We start from the raw sequence: 23700 nt of genomic DNA, 5'->3' as shown, positions 1-23700 counted from the left end.
TCTTCTGGCTACTCCTTTCCTTTTCCACCTCTGCTACCACAGTGTGAATAAACATTCTCTACTTACCGTGTTCTACAACTGTGGGATGCCGGAAGTTAGGATGTGACTCTAAAGGGTTGACACTTTGCGGAAGTTTGTTAGACAACAGGATAAATATTAGGAGGTGATCGTCAGACATGTCTCTTGTCTGAGGCCCCAAGTATCACTGCACTTTAATAACCGGAGGTTCGAGCAGGAGGGAAGGCGAAGTTGGAGCAGCACTGTCGTTTCCAGAACACTTCTTTTTATAGCTTGCATCCCTTTCCCTGGGAGCTTTTTTGGGCCCTCGTCTTGTTCTTTGTGTCCCAACTTCTAGGTTCCTTTGTACTACTACTACTACTACTACTACTACTACTACTGCTACTGCTACTGCTACTGCTACTACTGCTGCTGGCTAGCACTTACTGAGCGCTTACTATGGGGTAAGCACTCAGTGGAGAGTTTGACAAAGAGTAGACTGTTTGGTCCTCTCACCAACCCTGTGAAGTAGAAGTAGGTACTATTACTATCCTCATTTTACAGATGAGCAGACTAAAGTTTAGAGGTATTAAATAATTTGCCCAAAGTGACACAGCTTGTAAAAGGTGAAGCTAATCCTTGAATACAAGTCTACCTTCAAAGTCTATTCTCTTAACCATTATGCTATATGGTTTGTTTAATAATTTATGTACAGGTATCATCTCCTCAACTAGATTAGAAGCACTTGGAGACGTGACTTAGGTGTCTTTGCATCTCACACAGTGCCTTGCACATAATAGGTGCTCAATAAATATTTATCTGAATTAGTGATTTTTCTACTTACCAGGTTCTCTCTATTTAAAACATCTGTTGAGTGTACATCCTTTCTCTGAATTTTCGGTGTAGACTGCGCCTTTATCCTCTCAGGCTCCCATTACTGTGGTAGTCATTGAATTCTTCCCTCTTCCTTATTTTTTTTTATTAAAAGATTTTATTTATTTGTCAGAGAGAGAGAGAGAGAGAGAGCATGCATGCACAAGCAGGTAGAGGCAGAGAGAACCAGGCTCCCTGCTGAGCAAGGAGCCAGATGCAGGACTTGATCCTAGGACCCCAGGATCACGACCCAAGCTGAAGGCAGGGGCTTAACCGACTGAGCCACCCAGGCATCCCTTCCCTCTTCCTTACTGAACAGGGGTATGTTAAGCTTTGGTGCCATAATAAGTAACCCCCAAACTGAAAATTCACATCTCACATAAAATCTGATATGAGTCAGTCTGTCTCACTCCATCTTCATCATTTAGAACATGTTGCCTCTAAGGGTATCATGGAAGAGAAAGCTGGAAGATATTTTAGGTTATTTCTAAGGACCATCACTTGTGTCCACATCTCATAAACCAGAACCCATCACCAGAGGCCAGAAAAGTAAACAAGCACCTCAATATTTGGTTAACATCAAAAGTGTGTGTCACGAATTACATTTTGCACATTACTGACATTTTGCACATTATGCTTAGACCAGTCTTTCTAAATGACCCTTTCCTGCTCATCATTGCCTTACTTGAGACCTAAAATAGCTCCCTGTTTAATGAAAGCTTCTCTGAATATTTAAGGTCTGCCTTGATGTGATTCCACATCACTGAACTTTAAGTTCTGACTCCCAAAACTCTTCTATGCCCTGGGCCCAGTCCTTTATTTTTATTTTATTAAAGATCAGGGACTAGGCAGCTTTGGCCCTAGGCATCTGCATTCCCTTCCTAGTTGCTTGAAGTGAAGCCCGGAAGAGGACTTGATTCTGAAAGGCTGTCTAGAATTTAGCTTACCTGTATGAATCCCAGTGGACCAAGATGCATTTCTCCTGAGAGGTAAAGTCAGATTCAAGAAGATGGATTGCCAAATAGACACCCCCTCCCCCCCAGTCTACTAACAACCCTATTTGTCCGCCTTTCTTAAAGCAGATGAGTGACAGGGAAGACTTTTCACGTGTGGACTCTTGAAGCAACTTGAAGAAAAACACTTCAGAGAGTGCAGAATCTATCAGAGTGGTTAATGTCTGGTATTATTTAATAATGTCAAGTAGAAAATAAAAGGGACTATTGACAGACTTTTGACTGGACTATATCTGAGAGTTCTGAATCTTTAATCTATTCCCTTGTTAAAAATAAACTGAGGCGATCGAGTATTTCCCTCAAGATATTCTGCCATTGTCAGCAAGATGAGACTAGAACAAATTCAGAACACTAATGGAATTCTGAGTATGGTGATAAGTGAAACAATGGGGACATTCCCTTTGTTCCTTTTTTAAATTTGGTGATCTGCAGAGCATTTTAAAAAATGTGAAGTGCTGTTCTACCTCCTACTAAAAATTCTGAGGGAAGGGCCATTTTCCTTTTAACTGATATCTTCCAAGAGGGCATACAGTACTGGAGGCCTTAAATTTTTTTTTTAAAGATTTTTTTTTATTTATTTATTTGACAGACAGAGATTACAAGTAGGCAGAGAAGCAGTCAGAGAGAAGAGGAAGCAGGCTCCCTGCTGAGCAGAGAGCCCGATGTGGGGCTCAATCCCAGGACCCTGGGATCATGACCTGAGCTGAAGGCGGAGGCTTTAACCCACTGAGCCACCCAGACGCCCCATGGAGGCCTTAAATTTTGAGGTGTTAGCTTCACCAAATGATCATCAGGAGTACAAATCTTGGAACCAGAAATTGGTCAAATTGGAAGTATGCCCTATTTTTAAAATCAAAAATGAAACTGATGGAATTAATTTTAATATTTCAGTATTTGAATTTAATTCAAATATTTAAAATTTTCATGCAATGTTACTTCAACATGTAATCAATACAAAAAGTATTGAGATACCCTACATCCTTTTTTAAAAAAACTGAATCTTCAACTACTTTGTATTTAGAGCACGTCTCAAATTCAGACTAGACACATTTCAAGTGCTCAATAGCTATTGCATTGAACAGCACAATTTCAGATAGCCATCAGGAGCTTTTAGAGGGAAAAGATAAAGGGATTGTTTTGGTCATTGGAGCTGTTGGAGGGATGCTTGCTTCTGGCCATGTGGCAAGCACTCTGCACCTGTATAAGGTAGACTTCTGCTTCCAGTAGGTCAAGTGGGGTCCAAGACTGGGAGGCCTGTTCTTACCATCCCTCAGACACATTTTAACACATCTCAAAACAGCTGCTTTGATCTCTGTGTGCCTGTCTCCTTTGTTCTGAGTTGGATCTTTTGTTACCTCAGGTGGGGAAGAGATTGTTATTTATGAATCTTTAACAACCCAACCAGGATATGGAGGAGGAAGTATCTTAAGATTGCCCGTTAGTGAAAGATGAAAATTATTTTGTGTGATCATTTCATGTTTTCTGAGCAGACTATTAGAATCCACTTATTATGATTCTGGAGGGAGGAGGGGTTCTGTTAGAATGAGCAAAGCATGAATGGGTGCTGGCGAAGGATGTGCCCAGTAGAAGCCACTGGAGCTCCCCCACCACTCCAAGATTGTCAATACAAAAAAGGAAAACTACAGCCATGATGATAAAGTTGGAGGTCTTGGGAGTGATTTTCCCACCATTTTCTTTCTGATTCCTTGGTTTGATCAAAAAGCTAGATCCTGGAAGTTAAGTGTCTCTGATATTACAGAAAAGCTAATGAAGTGGAGTCAACTGTAGCTAGTTCTGTGCTTCACCTTGTTTCTATATTGGAAGGCAGCTATAAGTTGCCCTTTGATTGATGTGTAGCCACTGATCTAGTTAATTCTTTTCTATACCCATTAAGTTGATCCGCCGATAGCAGTGTAAATTTAGCTTCACCTAACACACTAGCAATTTATTTTTATTAGCCCGCCCCTGAGGTTTTTTTTTTTGCATTGTACATAATATGATAAAGCAAGATTTAAATAATTAAAATAATTAAGTTATTCATTATAGTAATGGCAGTATCTGTTAAAAAGAGAAGGAGAAAAAGCCAGTAAGTAGCACGTAATCAAGTTAGTCACTGCCATGGGCAACTGAGGCTCAACCCCATTGGGACATGGGAGTCATGTTGCATGAGCTTCATAATTGTCTGCCCCTGAAGCGGGGAGCATTTATCTACTGGCTCCCATTCCCTGTTGGTTAAGTGTTGCTGCATGAACACTCAAGGTTTCTGTAGTCATCCCCTTTGGCAAAGTCAGAGACTAACTCCAGGGAGTAAAGTGACAAGGGTGGGGTACAACTGAAGCAAGGGTTTATCTGATTATGTTTGCAGAAGTGGTTGCTGCAGCATGGCTGGGGTAAAATTTGGGCCAAGAGAATATGGGGTAGTGCACCCAAGGTGTTTAGAATGAGGGTAGAGAGTAAGCTCATTTGAATACATTGAGCTTGAGATGCTTATGAAATATCCAGACATATGTGGGAATGTTCTGTAGGCAAAACTGAAGGTGAAAAGAGTGATCCCAGATATATGGGTGGTGAGTGGTGGGAAATAATTTATCAAAGTGTAGGTAGGAAGAGACTAGGATCTAAGATAAGTCCAAAGAATATGGAGATTAGACAGGCATGAAGAGAGGAAGAGCCCATAAAAGCAGAGTGAATAGAAGAGGATAGGGAAGCAAGAGAAACACTAGGTGAGAGCAGGGTCACAGAAAGACTTTCAAGAAAGAGGATAGCAAAAAAGTATTCAATGCCGCCAAGTGGTCAAGAAAGACAAAGCATTAGCCTTTTCAGGAAGATGGCACCAAAGGCAAAGGAAAACCCTGCCCTTTCCAAAGCAGAAACCAAAGCAAAAACTTTGAAGGCCAAGAAAGTGGTGCTGAAAGGCATCCACAGTTACAAAGAAAAGAAGATCCAAGGTCACCTACATTTGTACAGCCCAAGACACTGTGTCTCTGAAGGCAGCCCAAACACCCTCCAAAGACCGCCGCCAGGAGAAACAAGGTTGACCACTATGCCACCATCAATCACCCCTGACTATGGAGTCAGCCATGAAGAAAATGTAAGACAACACACTTGGCTCATTGTGGATGTCAAGACCAACAAGCACCAGATCAAACAGGCCCTGAAGAAGCCCTATGACATTGACAGAGCCAAGGTCAACACCCTAATCAGGCCCGAGGGAGAGAAGGCATACATTCAACTGGCTCCTGACTACGGTGCTTTGGATTTTGCCAGCAAAACTGGGACCATACTAAACTGAACCCAGCTGGCTAAATATAAAGGTTTTCACCGTGGTGGTGGGAAGCGGGAAGACAAAGCACTAACGTCCACTCCCCGCGTGTTTATCGGTAACCGGGATGGTGACGCCAAAGCCGTGTTGGAATGAATGTGGTTAAGGAATGAGTGGGGAGTAGAAGGTAGAAATAACAAGTATCCTCAGTGCTGAATAGTTTGGCTTTAGAAGAAGGAGAGGTCAGGACTGGTAGCTGGAGGGGGACGTAAGACTAAGCGAATACTTCTTTTAAAATGTGAGAGATGTGAACATGTACCAGGATGCCTTCAGGTACAGGGGACAGAAAATTCTTCCCTAACTTGCTTAAGCCTAAAGGGACTTTATTAACTTACAGAATTGCAGAGCTCAGGTCTAGCTCTTGTTTATTGTTATAATTGGAGAGGGCAGTAGAGTGGACGTAAGGAAAGGCGCATTTGTATATCTGATTACAGGCAAGTATAGGAATTCCCTCGGATGCTTCTTCCGCTCCCCGCACCTCCCCCGCCCAAAGTGAGGAAGATGAAGCAGCAGGGGCCTGGGGAGAGCAGAGGTTACAAAGATCCTCCTGGAGAACTGAACTGTTAGCAGCATAAAAACAGAGGCATACGCGGTGGGGCTTCCGCCTGGGGCAGGCGAAAAGGTCTAGGAGACAGCTTTAGTTCTTCACCCCTTCACCCCTCGGCCTCCCTTCATCTTTACTCCAAATATCAATTTCCACCTTTTGAAGGGCACATTCGAGTACCGCGTTGGTACCTCAGGGGGCGGGGCCTCGGGGCCTTCTGGGAATCGTAGTTTTTTGAGGGCACTGTGCGCCGGCGCTCTGTGGTCCTTGCTCCTCGTGGGGCCGCCGCGAGTAGGTTGGCGCCCAAGGTGAGGACCAGGAGCAGGGTGTGGTGGGAGCGGCGGCCGGGGGAGGGAGGTGTTGAAGAAAGGCCGGGAAGGAAGGAGGGATGCGAGACGCGATGACGTGAGGGTGGAACCGAAATGGGATGTTTCGAACTATCCTTGGCCCCTTCTCCAGGCTGACCTTGGATCCGACCTGCTGCGGGGCAGGGGAGGAGGCGCCAGCTGCAGGCCGGGCGCTGCTCAGGGTGACGACGTGGCTGGGAGGTGTAGTGAGATGTCGCTAGCCTGATCCCAGTGTGAGTGCTCTGGGGTGCGCAGGGCCGCGCTCTGCTGTGCGTGTCCCGCGGGTAGAACGGTGCATTTCCTCCCCTAGCCTTCCTTTCCGAAGCTTACCCTGCTGTCCTTCCCCTGCTTACCCGTAGTAGGGGTTCAGTACATCGGGATTGAACTGGGCCCACAGAACCCTGTTGGTCCGTCTTTTCCGGAAAACACCTCAATCGCTCATTTCTCTCCGTTCCCTGGGCCAGGTCCAGGCGTTTCAACCTCTTACACCCGGCTCCTTGGAGCTGCCCAGTGGTGCTCCCTCTTCTGAGTGCTGCTTTCCAATGCCAGCCAGACTTCGTGCACAACTTGGTATTTCAGTTAGTCTGCAGCTAGTTCTGGAGTGCTATGTGGAAGTAGCTTTCTTAGTGTGAGGGAACCAAGGTGTGAGTCCCAACATTTACCACCTACTTGGAAAGATAAAGATACAAAGATAATTTACATACTAGGCGATTGAATCAGAAATCTGAGAGTTCAAGGAAGATAAAGACCCTGACTCTTTGTTTCATCATGATGATCCATTTGGTTCTGGATTGGAAAAGAGTTTATAGGCTTGGCTGGAAACAGCCATAGCTTATTTTAATGACACTGGTGGGCATCTTAAGATTAATATCACCTTTTGGTTCTGTGAGCCACATTGGATGCTGTGTCCTCTATGTACCCGCCAGACTCCAAAGAGCTCTTGAGAGGAGAAGTCTGGTAGCAGAACATCAACAATGAAACCTTAGGTGAGGAAGGTAGAAGGGTTGCCTTTGCTACTTATCTGGGTCTCTGGGTTGCAAATTACGGGAACCCAGATCAAACTAGTATGGGGGTGGGGGGGAGATTTTATTCTGAGGATATTTGTTTAGGTCACGGAGCCCCAAATAAAAGAATACAGGTGGGTAAACTGGGACCGGGGACCCTCTCTTAACCCCCTGCCTCTGCTTCTGTATGTACTTATATTTCGTATTTTCCTGTCACTGCTGACCAGCTTTTTCTGCTCTCTGATGGCTTGACAAAATGTGACTGTCAAGGGCTCCCCAGTGGAGCCTCATGAGAAGAGACTGACCTCTTTTTCTTGGTTCCGCTTCCAAAATTCCATGAGAAGGACTAATTGGTTCAGATGCCAATCATCTTTGGCCAGAAAGTAGAGTCCGTTTTTATTATTGTATCCATGTGGGTAGAGCCATTTCCTTGAAAAGTGTGACGTATTGGCAGAGCTCAAGAGACAGAACAGTAGCTGCTCCCTGTTGCCTGTCACTCACCCTGAAATAGGACTACTAAGAAAATTACTTTATGTAGAGTAGTAGCCCTGTCCTTGCCATAGTCCCTTTCTCTGAGAACTGCTCTTTCTGCTCCTGGGTATGGCTGAGTGGGCAAGAGGTGGAAACATGGTCTAAGGTCATTAGTCTCTCAATGGCTAACAACAGATAAGGTCCCGAGAATTCTGAGTAGGAGATGCAGAGACCATGGCCAGTGAATTGTGGGTGTTAGATCAGTAAGCCCAGGAGGGCTGGGAGTTACCTCATTGAGCCTTATCTGTACAAAGGACAATGTTCTGAGAACATTCTCTTTGGAGATGAAGAGATGTAAGACCCATTTAGGCCCTGATGGCTTGAGAGAGCACCCTTTATCTCAGTTCCATTCTCATTTGTGGCCGCCTCCATGCCCATATCAGATGGCCTACATACACAGAAATTACAAATATAATCTTGCTATTGGCCATTCTAAATGTCCAAGATGGCATATCCAGGTTCTCTGTGTAGAGATCTTAAGAGCAAGGGATAAAGAATGTGCAGCAACATCATCCTTCAGTATCCAGCAGGGTACACAACTCTATTAATGAAAAAAAAAAATCTGATTGGTAGTGGATCACAACCATATCGGAATCCCAAAGATGGTACCAAATAGGATTTATCCCGCTGGACCATAGGGATTATGTTACATAGAATCAGCCTCAGATGAGCACTGATGGATCCCTTTACCCTTTTTTTCTACTCTTCCGTCCTCCCTGCTGGTACTGACTCCATCTTGCAACAGCCTTTGTAATAGAACCCCGACAGAATATTGTTCTAGCTTTCTCTGTGGGCAAGCTTGGGAAGACCATTGTTCTGGCCACTCCTGGAAGGGTTTTTCAGATTCCCTGAATAAAACTTCTGTCAGATGAATGCATTTTTCTCTTGAGAATATTACCTCTCTTGTCTTCCAGGTACTGTTATGTCACAGGTGGTCTCCATATCAGGCCCAACGATGAGTAGGATTGGAGAGAAGAGGACAGAGATTCTTCATCCTGTTCCAGATGGATAGTTACTCTGTGTAGTCTGCCTTCGCTTTTTGATATTTGACTGCTGACAGCTTTTAAGACTCACCCTTCCTTCCCCTTGAGTCTCACACCTGTACAAGCTGATAAGAAAGCTTGAATGCTGTCTCCCTGGGCCTTGGCAAGAGATCCACATCACACAAGCCCCTTCCTAAGCACAATAAAAACCCAGCCTCCTTTCCTCACTCTCTCAAGCCATTTTGGGCCGGATTGAGAGACTGACCCTGGTCTAGACCTCAGTTACGTAAGTAATGAACCTTTTCATACACTTGGTCTGTGTTTACATGGCATCATCATTCTCAGTATTGGAACCAAACTTTGGGTGGGGCCTGTCTGCCTCTGCAGGTGACCATTACACTCTGGATACACTAGCTGTCTAGCTAATCCTTTATTTCTCATGGTCTTCTGTGATGCCAGCCCATGTAGGGGCATTGGTCAGTCGGTCCACTGGTTGGTCCTGCTGCCCTGGAAAAGCAGTTGTATTCAGGCCTGCATTCACCATTGAATAGTTGGGTGTCATTTTGCGTATAGCCTCCTCGTGCTGTGGAAACTTTAAAAAATGGTAACAGAGGAGCTGGCTCAGTTGGAGGAGTGTGCAATTCTTGATCTCAGTGTTGTGAGTTCGAGCCCCGTGTTGTGTGTAGAAATAATAAACTAAAAAATAAATAAACTTTTTAAAAAAATGACCATGACCAAAAAAAAAAAAAAAAAAATGACCCTAAAGAAGCTGGCTGGAATTTCTAGAATCTGGTGTCTGACTCCATTTCTTGGTTGGATGAAGTGCAGTCACTTTTTTGAACCTGTACTTGGGACTTTGGCAATCAGAAAGGAATTAGGACAGGAGGCCAGTGCTCTTCAGATCCCAGTAGGGGCCACAGATGTCATAAGGCCCAGATGCTGTGTGTTTTGGGTTTTTTTCCCTAAAGATTTTATTTATTTATTTGACAGAGAGAGAGATCACAAGTAGGTAGAGAGGCAGGCGGGGGGTTGGGGAGCAGGTTCCCCGCTGTGCAGAGAGCCCAATACAGGGCTTGATCCCAGGACGCTGAGACCATGACCTTGACCTGAGCCAAAGGCAGAGGCTCAACCCACTGAGCCACCCAGGTGCCCCGACCTAGATGCTATTTAATTTCAGTATCCTTATAATGCCCACTGTATCCTATAAATAACACCTGACCTGGCTTAAATGTATTTCTGGTCCTTAGAACTAAACTAAACTTGACTAATACACTAGTACACTAATCTGCTTTTACTGTTTTATTGGTGATCGTATAGTCTTCACAATAGCTTTTAAAAAATGTTAATATAAGCATCCTCCTGGTTGTCTTGAATTTAAAAGTCAAATTGAGTTATTTATTAAATTGCTTGCTTATATCAAAATACTACAGAATATAATGCTTATTATAGATTTATAAAATGGGGGTAAAAATTGACTTCATTGTAAACTCTTTGTTTTTTTTTTTAATAGTTTTCTGATATAGGTTCTGTTTCCAGGAAGCTACTAACTCAGGAACAGAGTTGTGGCAATATCCATAATTCCCATCTCCTGAGAAAGGGTGAATTTACTTCTAGGCTTGCTCTGCTCTTCGAAGAATATTGAGAGTAAGGACTGTTTCATACCAAATTGATATGTAGAGATTTTTAGTTTGAGTCAGAGAACTACAGAATGGGATCTTTCATGTCTCCTTCTCTAGCTCTGCCAGCTCTGTCCTGGGCCTTTTCCAAGAGAACATAGAAGAGGAGAGAATGGCAGCCAGGTGGCAGGTGAGTTGAACTTCCTTTAGTCACGAGCTTCTTTGCAAGCCTTAGAGATGATCCCATTATGATAGAAGTTGGGCTCTATAGAGAAGACTAGTATGTTTGCTGGTTTCAGATTCTCCTCTTTCTCACCATACAACCCAGCTGTAGGGATCTTCCTTCTGAATGGCCCTTCATAACGCCTGGGTGACCGGCCCCATCATGTTTTTTGTAATGGACGGGAGCAGAGGACTGAGGCAGTTCTCCCCTTAGCAGTAGCTCAGGGAGTGTTTAGAACTTTCATGAGAATATAAAAATTCTGAATCTTCTAGTCCCTTTCAAAGGGACATCATATTTTTAATCTTTTTTCTCCAGTTTTAGTTCTTAAAAGTATCTTCTGTTCCACGTACACTTATCATGGATCTTCCCTTGACTTGAGAATCAGCTGTTCAGCCTGAGATATCGTGGATCCATGAATGTTAGAGCTGAAAGGGAACTTAAAGATCATCTAATCTAATTCTTAAATTTTATAGTTTAAAAAAATTAAGACTAATAACGGTCCCTGAAGTTTGGAGGCTCAGCCATGGATATGACATAGGCCATCACCAAGAGTTTCATGCCTCGGGTCACAGAACTGAGGTATGATCTGTACCTCTTTTTTTTTTTTTTTTTTAAGATTTTCTTTATTTATTTGAGAGAGAGAGAATGAGCATGAGCAGCGGGGAGGGCAGAGGGAGAGGAAGAAGTAGGCTCCCCACTGAGCAGGGAGCCCAATTCAGGGCTCAGTCCCGAGCTAAAGGCAGACACGCTTAACCCACTGAGCCACTCAGGTACCCCATCTTTTTTTTTTCTTTTAAGTAGTCTCCACATCCGGTGGGGAGCCCAACACAGGGCTTGAACTCAATGACTCTGAGATCAAGATCTGAGCTGAGATCAAGATTCAGACGCTTAACCGACTGAGCCACCCAGGTGTCCCTCAGACTTATATCCCTTATGTAAAATACCAGTGCCCTTACATCATTAAAACCATTTCTTTCCTATTTCATACATCTTCTGGTGCTGTATTCTTTTCTCTTCCTTGGTAAGACATAAAAGAAGACACATAGGTGAATAAGAACATGTTTGTCTTTTCAGAAGTCACTCAAGTTTAAGGATGTGGCTGTGAAGTTCTCAAAGGATGAATGGAAGCAACTGGTCCCTATTCAGAGGGGTCTTTACAGGGAGGTGATGCTGGAGAACTATCAGGGTTTGTTTCTTTGGATAAGCATGACTTTCCTTGGTGACTCAGAATCTGCCGTTGGGTGTGTGTGTAAACATGGCCCTACTTTTCTTACTGGGGCAGAATTGTACATCTTTGGATAGATCCCTGGGAAGAGTATAAATGGTTTGTGGGTTTATTTAACTTTTGTTGTTTGTGTTTAACTAATGGCTCTCAGGACTGTCAGTAAATGGCCTTTTTGATCTGGATAGAGTCTGTAGGGTAAGTGAAGTTTGGTCTGAGACCCTAGCTTTAAGCAAAAAATTGTATTATATAAAATGGAAAATGGGTATCCCCTTTCCTGGGGATTTTCATAAGGGGGGAAAATCAGATAACTGTTTATCTGTGTTTTGCCTAAAATTGTGAAACGATGGAAACAACGCAGGCATTTGGGAATAGGGATTTATGTAAATGAATCATCATACATCCATAATGGACTACAGTGTAGTATGGGCCTTGACCATGAATGATATTTATAGAGTTAGCAAGATATTAATGATATCCTATTAAATGATAAAAGCAGTGTACGAAATGATTGGAACCAAAGTACATTTACAACATATATCTATATGCATAGAAAAAGTCTGGAAGAATCTACACCAGAATTTTACCCCTAATTATCTTTGACTAGTAAGCTTACAGGTAACTTTTTCTCTTTTTTATATTTCTTAATTGTCTACAATGAGCATATATATTTTTTTTAATTTAAAAAATTAAAGGCAAAGGGAGAGCGAGAGAGAGAATCCCAGGCAGGCTCCATGCTCAGCACAGAGCCAGACATGGGGCTTGATCTCACGACCCTGAGATCATGACCTGAGCCAAAATCAAGAGTTAGATACCCAAATGACTGAGCCATGCAGGTGCCCTGAACATGAAATATTTTAAAAGCTACAAAGAAAATGAGGAAACATTAAATGCATAGTGATTAACAACAAATTTAGTGCAGTGGTTGCCTCATGGTGGGGAGGAAGAGAGAGTGAGGGAGGGGCTTCAATCTTAATTTTAATGTTTATTTCTTAAGTTAGATGATTGGTTCGTAGGTGTTTGTCTTAGTCTTTATGCCCTTTGTATGTCTTAAACATTTAGTAATACATTTAAAAACTAAATATAGAAAATGTATATATGTCACTATGTAAATTTATACATATATGACATTTATAAAAGTCACTACTTTAACTCATTAAAAGCCAAAGACATTCTAATATTTCTTTTTAAGGATTTCTAAAAAATTGTTTACTAATGTTTTCAGTTTTAAGGATTAATATTAACTGCATGTAAGCCGAATAATATTCCTTAAACTGTTCCACTTTAATTTGTAGTTGCATCAGATTCAGTATAATTGCACAGAAGTGTAATTAAGGGATACAAATCTTTTTAATTTAATTTTATTTTATTTATTTGAGAGAGAGATAGAGCACAAGTAGGCAGAGTGGCAGGCAGAGAGAGAGGGAGAAGCAGGCTGTCTGCTGAGCAGGGAGCCCAAAGTGGGCCTTGATCCCAGGACCCTTGGGATCATGACCTGAGCCGAAGGCAGCCGCTTAACCGATTGATCTACCCAGGTGCCCCGAGGGATACAAATCTATTATTTAAAAAGCTACAAAAGAAAGTAGGGTAGCTTCTTCACCTTAGTTCCTTGAGGTCCGGAACCTTCTCCACATTCCACTTCTCTAAACTAAGAATTTCCCCTCAACTCACAAGAATACTAATTCCATCTGGGGGAGGTTCCTAGATCAGGGCAACTACTTCAATAATCTAATTCAGATTTTCTAAAAAGTCAGTACTGACTTCCCTTCAGAGAAGGAGAATTAGCATCTTAGTTTAGAAATTAGCATATGCTTTTTGGATACTTCCATTTTCCTCTCTAGGGACTTAGAGGATCTTATTTAACCCTGGGATGGTTGTGAATTTCCATCCCAAACAGCCGTTTCTCATTTTGTCCTTTGCAAGCAGGACTTCTAGTTCCTAAATCTGACGTGATTTTCCAGTTGAAGAGAGGTGAAGAGCCATGGAAACTTGATTTTCAGAAAGATGAAGAAAGTCAAGTCCCAGGAAGCACTTTTCTAGGTATGTGTGAACTGGGCAGTTGGGATTTTGCGGGACAGTTCACTTACGGAGCACTCCTTGGGCTAGCCATAGGCCTGTGGAGAATGGTGACTGCTGTACTGGGCCTTTGTCTGGAAAACTCAGGCCCAGAGAGCCACATGGTTTTCTTGTCTCCTTTATGAGGTTTATGCTCAAATGCGCTGTCTTCTCAGTCAAGACTGCCCTGATGACCTAGTCCATAACTGAACTCTCTCCATCTCTTTCCTCCTCCCCTGCACTACCTAGCTCACTTCTCAGTGTGTCCTCCTAATGTACCATATTTTTACTTGTTTGTTTCGTGTTTGTCCATACCTACCCTGATGAAAATATAAACTCCATCAGAGGTTTTATGTGGTTCACTACTGGACTCCAGTGTCTGGAACAGTATGTGGTATACAGCACTTAGGTACTTGTCAGATGAACAGACAGACATCAGGGTCCCACCTGTTGGGGGCTTGGGGGGAGTGGGCTGAGGGAAGGGTTGAGACCTATTTGTATTTAACTCTGATAACACTTTTTTATCTTTCCTACTTACCTTTTACCTTATCTCTTGCCTCTTCCCTTAAAAACCATTGTCATTGACAGTTCACTTTCTTGGGTTCTAGCCGATCTTCCCACTTACTCGCTGCTGTTTAAACTCACAGACATGTAGTAAACTGAGCAGTCATTTCCATGCTTCTTCCCTGCTTTTCTGCATGTACCTCTCCCTGATATGTTCTTATTTTGGTTGTTTGCATGGCTCACATATCTTCCAGAGCTCTACTTAAATGTCACCTCTAGATGACCATTCTTAAGTTTTCCCTCTAAAAAAGACCCCATTCCAACTTCCATTCATTTATTTCCTTTACTGGACTTACCATATGTGTTCCATTTTATTTGTTTACTCTCTGTCTTCTGTCGTGTAGGATATAAGCATCATGAGGGCCGGGCCATATCTCTATTGTTCAATAGAGTCCCAGTGGCTTCTTAGAGCACTGTGTAGGCATCTAGTAAATATCTAATGAATGAACAACAGAAACATGGGTGGTGGGCTAATGCATACCTTCTACTTCTCTTCTCTGTTCTAACTCTGCCATTTTTCAGCCTCTCTGTGATGTTTTTCTTTTGAGGAGTTACCAATAAACCAGGCAGTATTTTGTATTCATTCTTTTCTTTTCTTTTTTTAAAGATTTTATTTATTTGAGAGCGTTGGAGAAAGAGAGAGCACAAGCCAGGGGGAGAGGCAGAGGGAGAAGGAGAAGCAGACTCCCCACTGAGCAGGGATCCTGATGTGGGACTCGATCCCAGGACCCCAGGACCTGAGCGGAATGCAGACACTTAACCAACTGAGCCACCCAGAATGAACTCCGGTTCATTCTTTTCGTAATATAGATAATTTTCTCTTTTTCACTAGCATTAAGACCCAGTTATATCTGTAATTTCTATTTGTTTTAGACCAGAACACTAGACTTGAGAGCCAGGACCCAACTCAAAGGCAGGATGTTTCTAAAAAAGCAAGGTCACAAAAGACATTAATGGAAACACTGAGAAAAGATGGTCCTCTGGGTCTTGTACTTGGCCCAGAAAACCTTGAGGGCACCAAGAAAGAACATCTTTCAGGGAAAACTTTGAAGAAATCCTCCTCCAAGGAGGACTCGCAAAGATCCACTCCTGCCAAGAAAACCAACAGTAAGGGGAGAAACCTTGAATGCAGTGTATGTGGGAAGACCTTATATAACCACTTATCCCTCACTCGTCATCAAAGGACCCACATGGGAGAGAAGCCCTGTAACTGTCAAGAGTGCAGGAAAGCCTTCAGCTATAGAAGTAGTCTTAAGAAACACCTGATGTCTTACAGTGAGAAGAGCCCCTTTAAGTGCAGCAAATGTGGGAAAACATTCTATGATCGATTAACTCTTACTGAACATCAGCAAACTCATACGGGAGAGAAGCCCTTTAAATGTCATGAATGTGGCAAGGCTTTCTTTGTCCGTTCGTCTTTTACTCAGCATTGGAGAAGTCACACTGGAGAAAGTCCTTACGGGTGTACAGAATGTGGGAAATCCTTTAGCCAGAAAAGCATCCTTGCATGCCAACGGCTCACTCACACTGGAGAGCGGCCTTAGGAATGCCAGGGGTGTGGCAAAGCCCTGGTTGACCGCTCCTCCCTCATTCGCCACCGCAGAGCACACATGGGAGAGCGTGCTTTCGAATGTCATGAGTGCGCGAAAGTTTTCTTTGACCACTCATCCCTTAAACAGCATCAGAAAATTCATAGTGGAGACAAGCCCTATAAACGTATCGACTGTGGGAAAGCCTTCCTCCAGAAGAGACCCTTTACTCAGCATCAGAGTGCACACCGGAGAGAAGCCCTATGAGTGCAGCGTGTGTGGGAAGGTGTTCTGATGCAAGTCCTCCATCATCCAACACCAGCGACCTTATGCCAGCCAGGCTTCAGAGTTTCACAGACATGCTTCTGTCCTGCAAGGGACCCCCACAGAGACTTAAGACACCTTGGTGCAAGAAAAGGAAGCTTTTCTGTTTGAGCGCTAACTTCTGCTTATTCTCATGCCTCCGTTTGGTCTAGAGTCTCAATAAATAGTCCCAGTGGACCATGCCACAGACTTCCCCTGGGATGCCTCATACTTTATATAATACTCTCACAATCCCCAGAGGAGTCAGAAGTTCTCCAATCAATATGTTTTGTAAGTGTTTGAATGGGACCCTAAGATAAGCTTTATTTATTTATCTATTTATTGAACGGGAACTATCTCATATCTGTGCACTGCCGTGCCCCCAGTGTGGTGCCTGCCACTTACGACATATTTTCTCAGTATGTGAAAACCTCTCTGATCATGAGAACTTGAGTCCCTAGTCTCTAGTCTCTAGTCCCCAGTACTTTCTAGAACTAGACACCTTAGTAAGAAAATCAACATGAAGCTAGGAAGTATGCAGGACTGTAAATACCTTCACTGTAATGGTGCTATTAGCTCCTAATCCACTCTTCTTGGAGGTTCCTTTGGGTATGCACGTGATCTTTGCTCAGGATCCTTTGTTTCCCTGACCTTGGGCTCTTCCGCCCTCTAACCTGACCGTTGCGCTCTAGTAGACTAGCCCATCGCCCTTGTTTCTAGGTTAGTGGTTGTGTTTTTGTTTTATATTTGTTTAATCTCACTGATAACTAAAATCCCTTAGCCTGGTTCTGCCGTTCCATCCATACCCTGGGCACACCACCTTCCCTTTCTTGTAATGTATTTGTGTATAAGGGAAAAATAATACACACCAAAGGTTCAAAGTCCAGTTGCAAGCCAGCTTTAGCCATGGCAGCTGGGTGGGGTTCCAGGCTGAAGAAGCCAGCCACATTGAACCAGGAGATGGGCTGTGTCTAGTCTCAAAGAATATCACAAAGCCAAAGTTAACTCCAGGTATAGCTCGTCCGTGAGTTCTCATTCTTCAGTACTAAGGCAGCGGACATGAGGATGTAACTGAGAGCCAGGCCATCACATCCTATTAGACATGATGTCCTTCTTGCCAGAACATCAGTATGCGTGAAACCAAAATCCACACGGTCCTATCCACACCTACAGTGGCGACATAGATTGACTTCCTCACACCTACCTCTTGGGAATTCCTCAGTAATAAAACAATAACTCCAGAGAGCAGCTGAGAGAACACGAGCCCTTAGATGAGGAGGAGGACAGATTCCTCACATCTAGGTGGGTTTTTTTGAAAAGCACAGTTGTTCTAATTTCTTATACCATATTTGTATTACAATGGATGAAGGATAGAGAAGTAGCATTGCACTCTCTTCTTTCATCTTATTAATGGACGGGAATCAGCAGCCATCTTGTGACTTTGAGGATCTAAGCCATGCCTAAAGGATGGGAAAGGAGAAAAAACAGAAGACATCTGATTCCTTGATGATCTTATGGAGATTCCATACCAGCTCTAGACTGCCCACTTCTGATCTTGCATGAGAGAGAATAAACCCTTATGTATTTAACCACTATATTCACAGCCAAAGAAAATTCCTGTTAAAGTTGATGGGCAAAGAGAAGCAGAAGCAGTGTATCTGATCCGATTCCTCTTGTTTCCTTCATATATTCAGGTTGCTTCATCCAGCCACCCCTAGGGAGGCCAGATCCCACAGCCCACTGTGTGGCAAGCCTGGAAGTGGTACAAGGAACGAGAAACTTGAGCTATGCAGTTGTTTGGCCTGTGGCAGGTGATGGGGAAAGACTGACATCCCCAAAGAGGTAACTGTCCAGCTGAAGCTGGTGCAGTCAGATGTGCAGTGGGTTCATAGGCTCAGGCAGCTGAGGTGGAGCAAAGTGCTGAGGGTATGTGCAAAGGCCCAAAGGTAACATGTAACTAGACTAGGCACATAGTCATGCCTGATTTATTGCCTTTGCTATTTATTTCACTCCAAGTTTGATTGCCTGTCTGCAGCCTGCCTTCTTCTCTCCCTACCCGAGACCTGTAACTCCTTTCTCTTCTGTTGAATCTCATGTCCCGGGGACTTCCACCTGTTTGCCACTCAAATCCCACCTTTACATTTTCAGTTTGGCCCTCTCCAGTGACGACTAAAGGTTTCCTTGTTGTGATCACTCTGCGTATCAGTTTTCACCTCAAAGTAAATGGCCTGTCAAGGTAATGTAGCTTCTAAGGAATGCAAAGATGCTTTCCTGGTGGGATGTTGTGGCAAACACAGAGACAGACTAGAAGGAAACAGAAGCCCTCACTAAATTTAGGAAAACCCTTAAGAGACTATGGGGACTCACTGGGGACCAATGGATTTTTATCTTAAAGTGTTTCAACTCCACTCTACTATGGAACACTAATTTATGTGCTTGGGCCAGCTGGTATTGTCCAGGACTATGTGATTTGTAAAGTAAGGCCTCTGTAAATAAAAGTAGGGTTATGAAGGAAGTCCAAGCTTTCCAAAAGCACACAAATATGAAAGCCAATTTGAAAAGCAATGAGGGCAATATTAGTTTCAGGCATTTACACCTTCTCTACAAGCACAGAGAAGAGTGTACTCAGTTATTGATCATCTAAGGAGCAGTAAATGCTCTGGGATACTCCTCCCATGGACCTTAATCTGTGGTGTATGTGCGTTGGGAGACACCCAATAAACAAAATTAATTATACGTTAGAAAGAGATAAGTACTGTGGAAAAAAATAAAGAAGTGGTCAGCGAGGGCTTCACAAAGAAGGGGAACAAAGTCTTGGAGGAGGTGAGAGAGTAAGTCACGTGGATACCCTCCAGGCATATGCTGGATTACACAGTGTCATGTGTCCTCCCCCACCCCCCACCCCCCGCCGGCTGGCCCAGAATGTCTGTGCAGGCAGATGAAGAAGCACAGAGGCTCCAGGTGGAAGCATGCCTCACTGGATTGAATGACAGGCCAGTGTCAGCAGAACAAATGAGGGGAAAGTGGTAGAAGATGAGATCAGGGAGTTAGTGTGTGTGGATTTTTCAGGGCTTTGTGGGCCACTGTAAGGACTTTGGCTTTGTTTTGAGATAGGAGAGGAGCTGTGTTGTGTGTTGAGAATAGGGTGTGTAGGGCAAGGGCAGGAGTGAGACCAGTGAGCAGGCATTTGCAGTGATCCAGGTAACAGACGACGGGTGCTTAGACCAGGGGGCCAGCAGTGGACGTGGTGAGACGTGGTCAGATTCTGCATGTATCTTGAAAGTAGAGCCAACAGGATTTGTAGAGGAACTGGATGTGAGTTGTGAGATAAAGAAGAATGATGACTCCAAGGTGTTCAGACTGAGCAACTAGAAGGAAGAGTTGCCATTTACTGAATTAAGGAAAACTACAGGAGGAAGAATTATGGAATTGGGGGAGGAAGGGCATCAAAAGTTCAGTTTTGAACATCCTATATTAGAGATATTTATTAAACAAGGAAAGACTAAAGAAATTGAGACAGCTCAAGGTTGGAGAAGCCCATGTTAGAGATAGAAATTGGGATCACATTTGGATGGTATTTGGAACATGTAGACTGAACAAGATTACTAAGAAGTGAGTGTTCACAGAAAAAGAAGAGTGGCCCAAGGGTTGAGCCCTGGGACATTCCAACATTTACAGCACACTCAGCAGCCCTTGGAAACTTGTTAGAAATGCAAAATCTCTGGCCCCACCCCAGCACCCTGAATAAGGGTAAAGAGAGTTCAGCACTGTGTTTTAACAAGCTTTCCAGGCGATTCTGATCTTGGTACATTTTGAGAATCACTGGTTTCGAGGCTAGGGAGAAGAGGAGTCTACTTAAGAGACTAAGAAGGAGTGACCAGTCAGGGAGGAAGACCAGAGTTTTTCCAGGAGCAGGGAGTAGTTAGTTTTATCAGCTGCTGGTGATAGATAGGGAGACGGAGAACTGACCATTGATTTGGTAATAAAAGAAGGGGGATTTCTGTGATGGGGTTGGTTAACAAAAGGGAGGACAGGATCCCAGGTGTTCAACCACCCTCCCTTTTAGACAAGTCAACTAGTGGCACCTTTCATATATAACAGTATTTCAAATTAACTATCCACTCCATAGCTCTTGCTAATGGAGGAAGGGAGTTGGGGCGGAGCTCCTTTCAGTTGTTCTTTGAGCTGGTAGAGCAGTGTTCTCTACCACATGCCCTCTCTCCTCTCAGCCCTAGCTGACTGGACCAAAAACAGCTGATCTTACAAGCCAGTTAGGAGATGAGCGTAGCTATCTGTGTAACAAACCCAGTGTAAGAGTGGCTTACATAAAGTAGAAGTTTACATGTCACATTACAGTTCAAGCTCTGTTCCACCAAATTGTCAGGGGCTCAGTTCCTAACATGGGGTTGGTTTGCCATTCCTCTGGGGTTAACCTTATCCACGTGGTCCAGGAGGACTTGTGTTCCAGCCAGCATGGAGGAGTTTTCCTCTTCCCTTTAGCAATCACTTGCTGTCATTTCCCTTGCAAGGGGTAGGGATGATAAGAAATGTAATCTTTACTCTAGGAAGTTTTAGGCCTACCTAGAAGTTGGGAACGCTATCAGAGCAAGGAGAAATTGTCACTGTGGCTTCTACCCAAACAGGGACAGTTAGGCTAATTTGATTTTCTTTCTTGGGAATCTGAACTAGAAAAAGCTGACTACTTTATCGTGGGAAGATAGGGGAGACCATGCACCAGCCTGAAGATACACCCAATCCCAGTTGGGAGCTCCTCGAACTTCTCTGGAGTCCTGAGAGGTGTAAAGTTTTTCTGGCGAGATAAACACAACACCAGGCAAAGTGGGTGCAAGGCAAGATTTATTAAAGGCACTCTCCAGCGAAGTTTCAGGGCTCAGGAGAAGGGGAGCCAGGAAAGTTGCTCTGGGAGGATGGTGGGCACCGTCGGGCAAGGTTCCGCGACTCTGGGAAGCAGAGTGGCGGAAGTCGCGCCCAAGGCAGGGAGAAGGGGGCTTTTAAGGGGTCCCCAGGGGAGTTCAGGGGTCTTTTGGCAAGTTTCCCTTATTTGCATATTTCGCCTGCTCGTCGGGGTCCCATTGGTCCACTGGAGCCTGGGGCGGAGGTCTCAGATTCCCGCTTGTCAGGGTCCCATTGGTCCACGGGAGCCCGGGGCGTGGGGGGGGGGAGTTTCAGATTCCTGCTTGGGTCTTTGTTCTCCTGTCGGAGCTCAGGTTTTGTGGCGGGAACTTTCGCCATCTTAAGTAGCCCTTTCTTTCTGCCAGCCCAACAAGAGGCTTTTCATGTTCCAGTTGCCTTGAGGTTAGCGGTACCAGTGTTAGGTCCCCCCAAAAATGGATACCCCAATAATGGGTCCTTGATTAAAGGAGTGAAACTGATACAAAGCGAAAGTCAAGCAAAGCTTTATTTCGCGCCAAGCATCAAGAATCAGATCGACGGTCAAACAGACCCGTCCGGCCGCCCCTTACAGAGGATGACCCCTCCCTGCTTTCCGGACTAACTTTTATAGAGCAAACGCCATGCGGTTGGGCATGGCCACACACAGGTGGCTAATTGAATTATAATTCACCCCACAGTAGCCATGGAAACTAGCCTATCACCTTGGTAGCTAGGAGACAATATGTAGCCCCCACTGATCAGATGTCTCCACCTGGCCTGACCCACCCTTGTATCTGGGCTTTGTTACCTGGAGCTGGTTTCTGGAACTTTTTAAGTCCCCTGGGGGGAGGGGAGCAGGGACGGTTTAAGGGTTAAACAACAAAGTTATTGTTTAACCTCAATGGAAGCCTCTGGCTAAAATAAAAATATAAAATAGGTCCTGGGCGCCTGGGTAACTAAGTGGGTTAAGCCGCTGCCTTCAGCTCAGGTCATGATCTCAGGATCCTGGGATCGAGTCCCGCATCGGCCTCTCTGCTCAGCAGGGAGCCTGCTTCCCTCTCTCTGCCTGCCTGTCTACTTGTGATCTCTCTGTCAAATAAATAAAATATTAAAAAAAATAAAATAAAATAGGTCCTTACACCAGTTATTAACTAATAACTTTTTGGGGACCTGTGTCTGTGTTGAGGTAATTTCCAGGACTGAGATTTCACTTTTCCTTATTCTGAGACGCAGCCTGGAATACACACCCCTGGTTACTCTATATAATCCCTGTTCCCATCACAATGGGCTCATACCATGGAGGCATGTAAGGACCTATTTTATATTTCTATTTTAGCCAGAGGCTTCCATTGAAGTTAAACAATAACTTTGTTGTTTAACCCTTAAACTGTCCCTGCTCCTCTTCCCCCAAGGGACTTAAAAACAAGTCCCAGAAACCAGCTCCAGGTGTGAAGGCCAAGAAAAACAAGGCTGTACCCACCTCGAGTCTAGCCCTGACATAAGTACAGCCATCCTGGCAAAGCAAAAGCTGGCACCTTGCTCTGTAAGAGTGTGTTAGCATAAGAATGGCCATCCTGAAGGCCGAGAAGCCATTTTACTGAGCGTCCCTAACCAGCCCACACGCGCACATAACTCGAGATAAGAGAAAGTAGCTAAAACCTAGGAAACAATCATATATCACCAGGGCGGTTAGGCGATGGCACCACAGGGACCAGATGTTAAAGAAAACAAATAGTTAACTTGCAGAGATCACAATCTTGCAAGTCAGGAGTCTCCCTTGGTTTGCAAATGTCCTGGTGATTTACAACAAAAAGGGCTATCTCTTCAATGGCTCAATTTCCAGAGACAAAGGGCTCAGTTCCTCAAGGCCTAAGGTCGCCCTCCCCACCATAAAACTGAAGGAGGCTGAGGCAGAAGGAAATGTAAATAAAGTTAAATTTCTTCTAAACCTAAATCCCATTTAACCGCCAGGATGGCGCCAGGGTGATGTCAGGGTGGCAAAAGGTTAAAGTTAAACTGTCAAAGTGGGGTGCAAGATATGTATGTAGCTATGGGAAAGTGCCTTGAAAATGCTATATAAACCCTTGGCTTTGAGTGCTCGGGGTCCTTGTTGAAACCTGCTGCGCCGGGCAGATACTTGGACCCCAGCTAGCTGGAAATAAACCTCGCTGTGTGACTTGCATTATCGAGAGTGTTCTCTAATTGAGGGGTGGTCGACTCTGTACCCTAACAGGCACAGAAAGGAAGCCAGGGGGACGGAGCACCGCAGGTAAAGAGGGAACCCGGCGGGGGAGGGGCAGGGTGCCGCCAGGCCCTTAGCCCCTCACAGTTGCGGGGCAGTAAATGTATCATGCTAGGCGGGGTTTAGCGCGGCCGAATACATCTTGTGGGAATGGGTCCAGAGTCAGCACCAACGAGCCGCCCTTTCGAGCAGCCAGCAAGGGTTTTTCTAGGGGACTCCAGGCTCTTTGAGACCCACTAACTGCCTGGCGTCGCGAGACCATCAGCCCCCAACGGGGAGGTCCGCCTGGCTAGCGTCCCGCGGAGTCCTCTGGGAAGCGGCGTTCCGCGACATGCACCGCGCCCCGCGGAGAATTCTGGGAGTTGTAGTTCAGCCTCGAGTTCGGCCGGCGAAACTTGGCCTGGCGGACTCCTAGATACCTTTGTCGCCTAGCCGGCGC

At 44.5% G+C, this 23700-nt stretch overlaps 1 pseudogene; it reads left to right on the top strand.

Moving 5' to 3' along the window:
* Positions 1-85: 85 nt before the first annotated feature.
* LOC116858944 lies at positions 86-16220 on the top strand (annotated as a pseudogene).
* The last annotated feature ends 7480 nt before the right edge of the window (positions 16221-23700 follow it).

Source organism: Lontra canadensis, unplaced genomic scaffold (assembly GCF_010015895.1).
Source record: "Lontra canadensis isolate GAN:19392208 unplaced genomic scaffold, GSC_riverotter_1.0 scaffold144, whole genome shotgun sequence".
Taxonomy (NCBI): Eukaryota; Metazoa; Chordata; class Mammalia; order Carnivora; family Mustelidae; genus Lontra; species Lontra canadensis.
Note: the sequence above shows the minus strand (reverse complement) of the source record. Positions and strands in the feature narration are given on the sequence as shown.